We start from the raw sequence: 6,759 nt of genomic DNA, 5'->3' as shown, positions 1-6,759 counted from the left end.
GTAGACGAGGCCCCTGTCTGTACCTTGCGATTCCATTTCGGATTTTCCAGAGGCCAGCGCGGCAGCTGCTCCCTACCACTGTCCTTGCTGAAGTTGGGAAGGGTCACTCCCAGCAGGCTTGGCTCCCTCAGCCCTGCCTTTCACTTTGCCCCCAGCATGGTTTCTGGTATCCCACAGAGAGAATCAGCTCAGAGATCCAAGTCGGTATTATTTTTAGAAATAAGGATCATTCTGTCTCAGCTTGCTGGGGCCTGTTCAGAGAAGGAAAACAGGGAAAGGCCTCAGATGTTTCCAAAGTTCAAGTTGGAGTACTGCAACACGGATGCAACACTCCTGAATTATTGCTTGAAATGTTCTCTTTTGTTGCAAAAACTGACCTTGTCCTCCAAATAGTTCTTCCCTTGGGGACAGGGCTGAGCAATCCTAAACACACTCCTCTTTGTCTTGCCCTGTCTGTTCTTGGACGATACTTCATGCCAAATCTGAACCTGTGCCACCCTTTGTCTTCTAGTTTTTAGAACAGAGAAGATCTTTCCATAATTCTTGCTGGACCTGCAGCCTGGCTAACAACAAGATCATTTTTTTTTTCTTTTTTAGTGGCCAGCTACTACAAGATCATTTTTTTAAAACCTGAAAACAGAAATAGGATTTTATATGCTGTCACCTTGTGGGAGGCAGAGCTGTTTTTGTTCTTGCAGGAGGTGCCCAGCAGGTCTGCAGCCTCAAGGACCAGCCTGGGCTTACAAAGAGAGACATTAAAAAACCAAAACTGGTCAAGTGAAGTCTCTCACTTCAAACATCAAAAAAAAAAAGGCATTTTTAAAATAAAATGAGTAGAAGCCTCTTTCTCTTTTCTTTCTTTCTTTCTTTCTTTCTTTCTTTCTCTTCTTTCTTTCTCTTTCTTTCTTTCTTTCTTTCTCTCTCTCTCTCTCTTTCTCTCTTTCTTTCTTTCTTTCTCTCTCTCTCTCTCTTCTTTCTTTCTTTCTTTCTTTCTTTCTTTCTTTCTCTCTCTCTCTCTCTCTTTCTTTCTTTCTTTTCTTTCTTTCTTTCTTTCTTTCTTTCTTTCTTTCTTTCTTTCTTTCTTTCTTTCTCTCTCTCTCTCTCTTCTTTCTTTCTTTTTCTATTTTTTAGAGACAGTCTCACTATGTTGCCCAGGCTGGTGGTCTTGAACTCCTGGCCTCAAGTGGTCCTCCTGCCTCAGCCTCCTGAAGTCCTGAGATTACAGGTGTAAGCCACCGTGCTCAGCTTTTCTCCTTATTTCAGACCCTGTATTAGTAGGGTTCTCCAGAGAAAGAGCCAACAGGGGCTAGATACATAGATACAGATAGAAAAAGAGAGAGAGAGAGATTTATTTTAAAGAAGCGGCTCACTCAACTATGAAGGCTTAGCGAGTCTAAACCCTGCAGGGTAGAGAAAAGATGCAGTTTGAGTTTCAAGGCTGTTGATGGCAGAATCCCTTCTTGCTCCAGGGAGGTCGGTCTTTGGTCTATTTACATTTTTTTAATTTTTATTTATTTATTTATTATTTTTTAATGAAAAAATAACTTCATTTCGTTTTGGAGAGTGGGCAGGCATCCAGTCTCAGAACGTCTAGAACTGTTTCTTGGTGCCGGCAGCCTTGGTGACCTTGAGCACATTGAAGCGCACCGTCTTGCTCAGGGGCTGGCACTCGCCCACTGTGACAATGTCGCCAATCTAGACGTCCCTGAAGCAGGGGGGACAAGTGCACAGACATGTTCTTGTGGAGCTTCTCAAGGCGATTGTACTTGCAGATGCAGTGGAGATCGTCTTGGCGGATGACAGTGGTCCTCTGCATCTTCGTCTTGGTCACCACTCCAGACACGATCTGCCCTCAGATGGAGATGTTGGGGGGGGTCATTTCTTGTCCATGTAGGTGCCCTCAATGGCTTCTTCTTTTTTTTTTTTTTTTTTTTGAGACACAGTCTCACTCTGTTGCCCAGGCTAGAGTGCCGTGGCATCAGCCTAGCTCACAGCAACCTCAAACTCCTGGCTCAAGCAATCCTCTTGCCTCAGCCTCCCAAGTAGCTGGGACTACAGGCATGTGCCACTATGCCCAGCTAATTTTTTCTATATATTTTTAGTTGTCCAGATCATTTCTTTCTATTTTTAATAGAGACAGGGTCTTGCTCTTGCTCAGGCTGGTCTCGAACTCCTGAGCTCAAATGATCCTCCCTCCTCGGCCTCCCAGAGTGCTAGGATTACAGGCATCAGCCACCACGCCCAGCCCTCAATGGCTTCTTTGGGAGTCTTGAAGCCCAGACTGCTGTTCTTGTAGTACCTCCCCACCCTCCCCACCCCACTCCCAAGCCCCAGAAGCTGAAATCTGGCCGTGTGAGGACCATCTCATCTTTCATAGAGAGAACAAATGCTCTGCTCACTTCTTTAATAAATAGCATAAAGAATGGGTTGTAATTGTAATCCATGTGATTTGGAAACTTCAAGGTGTAAAAACAGACACTGAAAAATGGAATCTAATACCGCAATCCAGAGATAACTGCTGTCTATATAAGATACACACACACACACACACACATTTTAATTTTACGTAATTGAGAGCACTATCTACATCAGTGGTCAGCCAACTTTTTCTATAAATAATCAGATAATAAGTATTTTAGGCTTTGTGGTGCGGTCCATACAGCCCCTGTTGGAATGACTCAGCTCTGCAGATGTAACTCAAAGGCAGTCACAGATAATATGTAAACGAATGGGTATGGTTGTGTTCTAAACAAAACTTTATTTACAAAACTGGGGGTGGGTGGGGAGAGGTGGGGAGGGTAGGTGGGTGGGGGACGAAGGGTGGATTTGGCCTGAGAACCGTAGTTTACCCAGTCTGTATGGTTTTGAAAATCTTTTGTAACAGGTTTGACTTTCCTCCAGGACACTTCAGCGCATGACATGACTCAGCATTCTTTTTCCTTTTCTTTTTTTGAGAGACGGGGTCTTTCTATGTTGTCCAGGCCTGAGTGCAGTGGCTGTTCACAGGCTCGATCCCGCCACTGACCAGCACGGGCGTTTTGACCTGCTCGGTTTCCTACTGGGTCCATTCACCCTTCCTTAGGCCACCTGGTGGTCCCTGCTCCCAGGGAGGTCACCACGCTGATGCCAAACTTAATGAGGCCACCCAGTCTGCATAGCACATGACAGCCCAGAACCCCCCCCCACTCAAGCGATCCTCCTCCTGCCTCAGCCTCAGAATAGCTGGGACTATATGTGAGCCATTATTCTATTTGTTGAAATTAGAACTTCAAAGAACAAAATTTCTACAGATTTGATTTAAAGATCTAATTGGCGTTTCCTAATGATTTATGAATCCGGCATCACCCCATCTATGAAACAGAAAGGTGCTCTGCTGAGCTGAGCAGAGCAGATTGACTCCATAGGCAGAAAAGAGCTCAAGAAAGCAGAAATAAAGAACAAAACGCAGATTGGTCACGTCAAAGTCACCGCTTTCGTAGCGTTGAATCAGGAGGGACTGCCTCATCATGCTGCTCAGGGACTGGCCCCTTGTGAGGATTGCAATGAATAGCCTGGGGTTTTGTGGGGTTTTTTTTTTTTAAACTGGCCCATTTTAAAGTTCAGTTTCCTTATACAGTGTCTAGCAGGAATGACTCTGTTCTGGTTCGGTCTGGTCTATTGGGGCCTAGGGCAAGAGCTCAGTCCAAACAATGACCTTCCATACATTTTTTAACAAGATTAAATCTGACTCCAAGTCCCTGGTCTTCAGTCTCTCCTGATCCCTAAGAGAGTCCCCTGGTGAGGGCTCTCTGTCTCCCAGGCTGGGTGGATCAGGGACACCCCAGTTCTCTGTCCCAGGGAATTTAGGCTTTAAATAGTAAAAGCCTTTTAAGGGAGTCTTGGGTCCCCAGGACACTCCTGATGTGCCCTCTTTCTCTTAAGGAGACATGCAGGAAAGTAAGGGTTAGACAATTTCTAAATCAGATTAACTTGCCACTTTGTTCACACCACGTGGTGTTATGAGCATTGCCCCAAATCATCGATGACTCTTTTTTTTTTTTTCAGGCTATGTGGCCCAGGCTGGTCTGGCTGGTCTGGAACTCCTAGGCCTCAAGCAATCCTCCCACTTCAGCCTCCCCGGTAGCTGGGATTACAGGCGTGAGCCACTGCACCCAGCTTTCATCAGTGATCCTTTAAAAAGCAGTCTTTCTGATGGCTGCCAAATATTTTGTTTGTATGAAAGTATCATAACTTATTCAAGATAATTTATTCAGCCGTCCTGTTATTCGCAGGTTGTTTCTGATTTTTCTGTGGCTAAATTGAGCAGAAGCTCCTCAGGCCCAATGTCCTGTCTCTGGGCACTGAGCCACGAGCTGTTCCCATCACTGCACTAGTGCACGTGGGTTTTGAGAAAGATTTCTCTAGACAAAGATTAGGATAGAGAAAAGAAGTGTATTTATTTTTTCCTGGGTGGTTAAAGGACCGTCACAGAAGCAAAGGAGACAGAAAAGGTTTGCAGAGGGAACCAGGTACTCAGGCTTTTTATTTAGGGGGTGAAGAAGGTTTATGGCTGTAGCCAAATTAACAGGGCACTGCAAACTGCTTTGTTGGCATTTTCTTGCTTCTTGGCACCAGCTGATAACAGAAACTGCGGAGGATGTCAAAGTCCAAGAGTTGGCTCCATGGCCTTTCTTCCAAGATGGGATTATCGCAGGAGATGTGACTCTGCCCTCCAGATATGGCTGAGGCCTGAAGCTCGCACCCTGCTGTTTACTCAGGAACTTTCAGACTGTAAAAAGGCAGATTCTCAAAGGCAATTTTGAAAGAGAGAGATTTACATCTCTTTCTGTCTGTTGGTCTTTCGGCTCTTTTCAGAAGTTGTGCAAAACAGAACTCCCGCGGAGTGCCCGTGCTGTTATTGAGAGAACTCATAGGATTGATCTTTAACTGTTACTAGGAAATTGCGGGATTAGGTATCTTCCTGTTATTTTTGTAAGGCTGCCCTTTCAAAGTGGTCTGAGCATCAGCCACTTCTGAGGAGGAGGCCATGGCTACCGTGGGAATACACAAGCCAGACCGCGGCTAGGCCTGCCTGTCGGACAGGACACAGGACTGTCTTAGTCTGCTTAAGCTGCTACAAAATACCACAGGCTGTAACCACTTGAGTTCAAGCTCGTAACCACTTTCCACAGGACAGCCAATAAGTCGAGAAGAAGGGGTTAGGGCAAGGAAAGCTACTTTTATTCAGAGAGCCAGCAAACCGAGAAGATGGCAGACTAATGTCCCAAAGAACCACCTTAAGTTAGTTAGTATGAACTTTAGGCTCCTTTATTTATTTATTTATTTATTTATTTATTTTTTGAGACACAGTCTCACTCTGTCACCCTGGCTAGAATGCAGTGGTGTCAACATAGCTCACTGCAACCTCAAACTCCTGGGCTCAAGCCATCTTCCTGCCTCAGTCTCCCGAGTAGCTGGGACTACAGGCATGTGCCATGATGCCTGGCTAATTTTTCCATTTTTTGTAGAGACAGGATCTTGCTCTTGCTCAGGCTGGTCTTGAACTCCTGAGCTCAAGTGATTCTCCCACCTTGGCCTCCCAGAGTGCTAGGATTGCAGGCGTGAGCCACAGCACCCGGCCTGCTGCTGCTTTTGAAGAGGAAAATGGGGCTATGAGCCAAGGAACGCAGGCAGCCTCTAGGAGAGTGGAAAAGGCAAGGAAACAGATTCTCCTGTAGCACCTCCAGAAGGAACACAGCACTGCCAACACTTTGATGTTAGGACTTCTTCTGACCTTCAGAACTGTAAGATCATAAATTTGTGGGTTTTTTTTTTTTTTTTTTTTTTTAAGAAACAGGGGTCTCCCTATGTTGCCCAGGATGGACTTAGCCTTCTGATTAGCTGGGACTACAGGTTCATGCCACCGCACCCAGCTAAATTCATGTTGTTTTAAGCCATAAACTTTGTGGTAATTTGTTACCATAGCAATAGGAAATGAATACACCTTCTAGCATACCATATAATTTATTCATTTATTATGTTTGTTTATTTTTTCTTTCTCTTCCTCTGCTAGGTTTTAAAGGTCCTCAAAAGTAGGAATTTTTATCTTTTCCTTCAGTGAAGTCTCCCAAGCAAAAAAAAACAAAAAAAGGGCCTGGCAAACACAGGTGCTCAATAAATGTTAATGGTTATGTTCATGCACAGAGGAATAAAGGAGGAGCAGTTTGGGGAGAATTGAGAAAATCAAGATGGGTTTATTTGAAGGTGTATTAAGGTTTGAGGGGTTCTGTGGGATATATATAAGGAAAATGTAGGCCAGGTGTGGGGGCTGACGCCTATAATCCCAGCAATCACAATCTGGGGCAGCTGATAACGAATGACTCAAATGCTTCCCTGCCCTTTACTTTCTTTTTGGACCTTATTCAACAAATACTGATTGCGTGCTTCTGGGACCCTGGGAACTAGGAAGCACGAAGGAATCCACGATGCTGCCCTAAGAGGGCTTACATCTTTACTGGGAAGGCAGGTGTTCACAAAGGCAAATAAAAATACAAGCATCTACACACGGCACAGTCCAGCGGGCAGGGCAGCTTACTGTGGTTGAGGGCATCCGGAAAGACTTTGTGGAGCAGATGCATTGCTAGTGGGTCTTTGAGGGATGGGGGAATATGGAAAGGGAGAAAGGAGAGCTTTTATGATTGAGAGGACCTGCTAGAGCAAAGACTGGAGGATTCAGATACAAGGTTGGAGTCTGTCTGAGGAATGTGTTAAAGATCAGGC

The sequence above is a fragment of the Lemur catta genome, chromosome 15, assembly GCF_020740605.2.
Source record: "Lemur catta isolate mLemCat1 chromosome 15, mLemCat1.pri, whole genome shotgun sequence".
Lineage (NCBI taxonomy): Eukaryota > Metazoa > Chordata > Mammalia > Primates > Lemuridae > Lemur > Lemur catta.
This window is presented reverse-complemented; position numbering follows the sequence as displayed.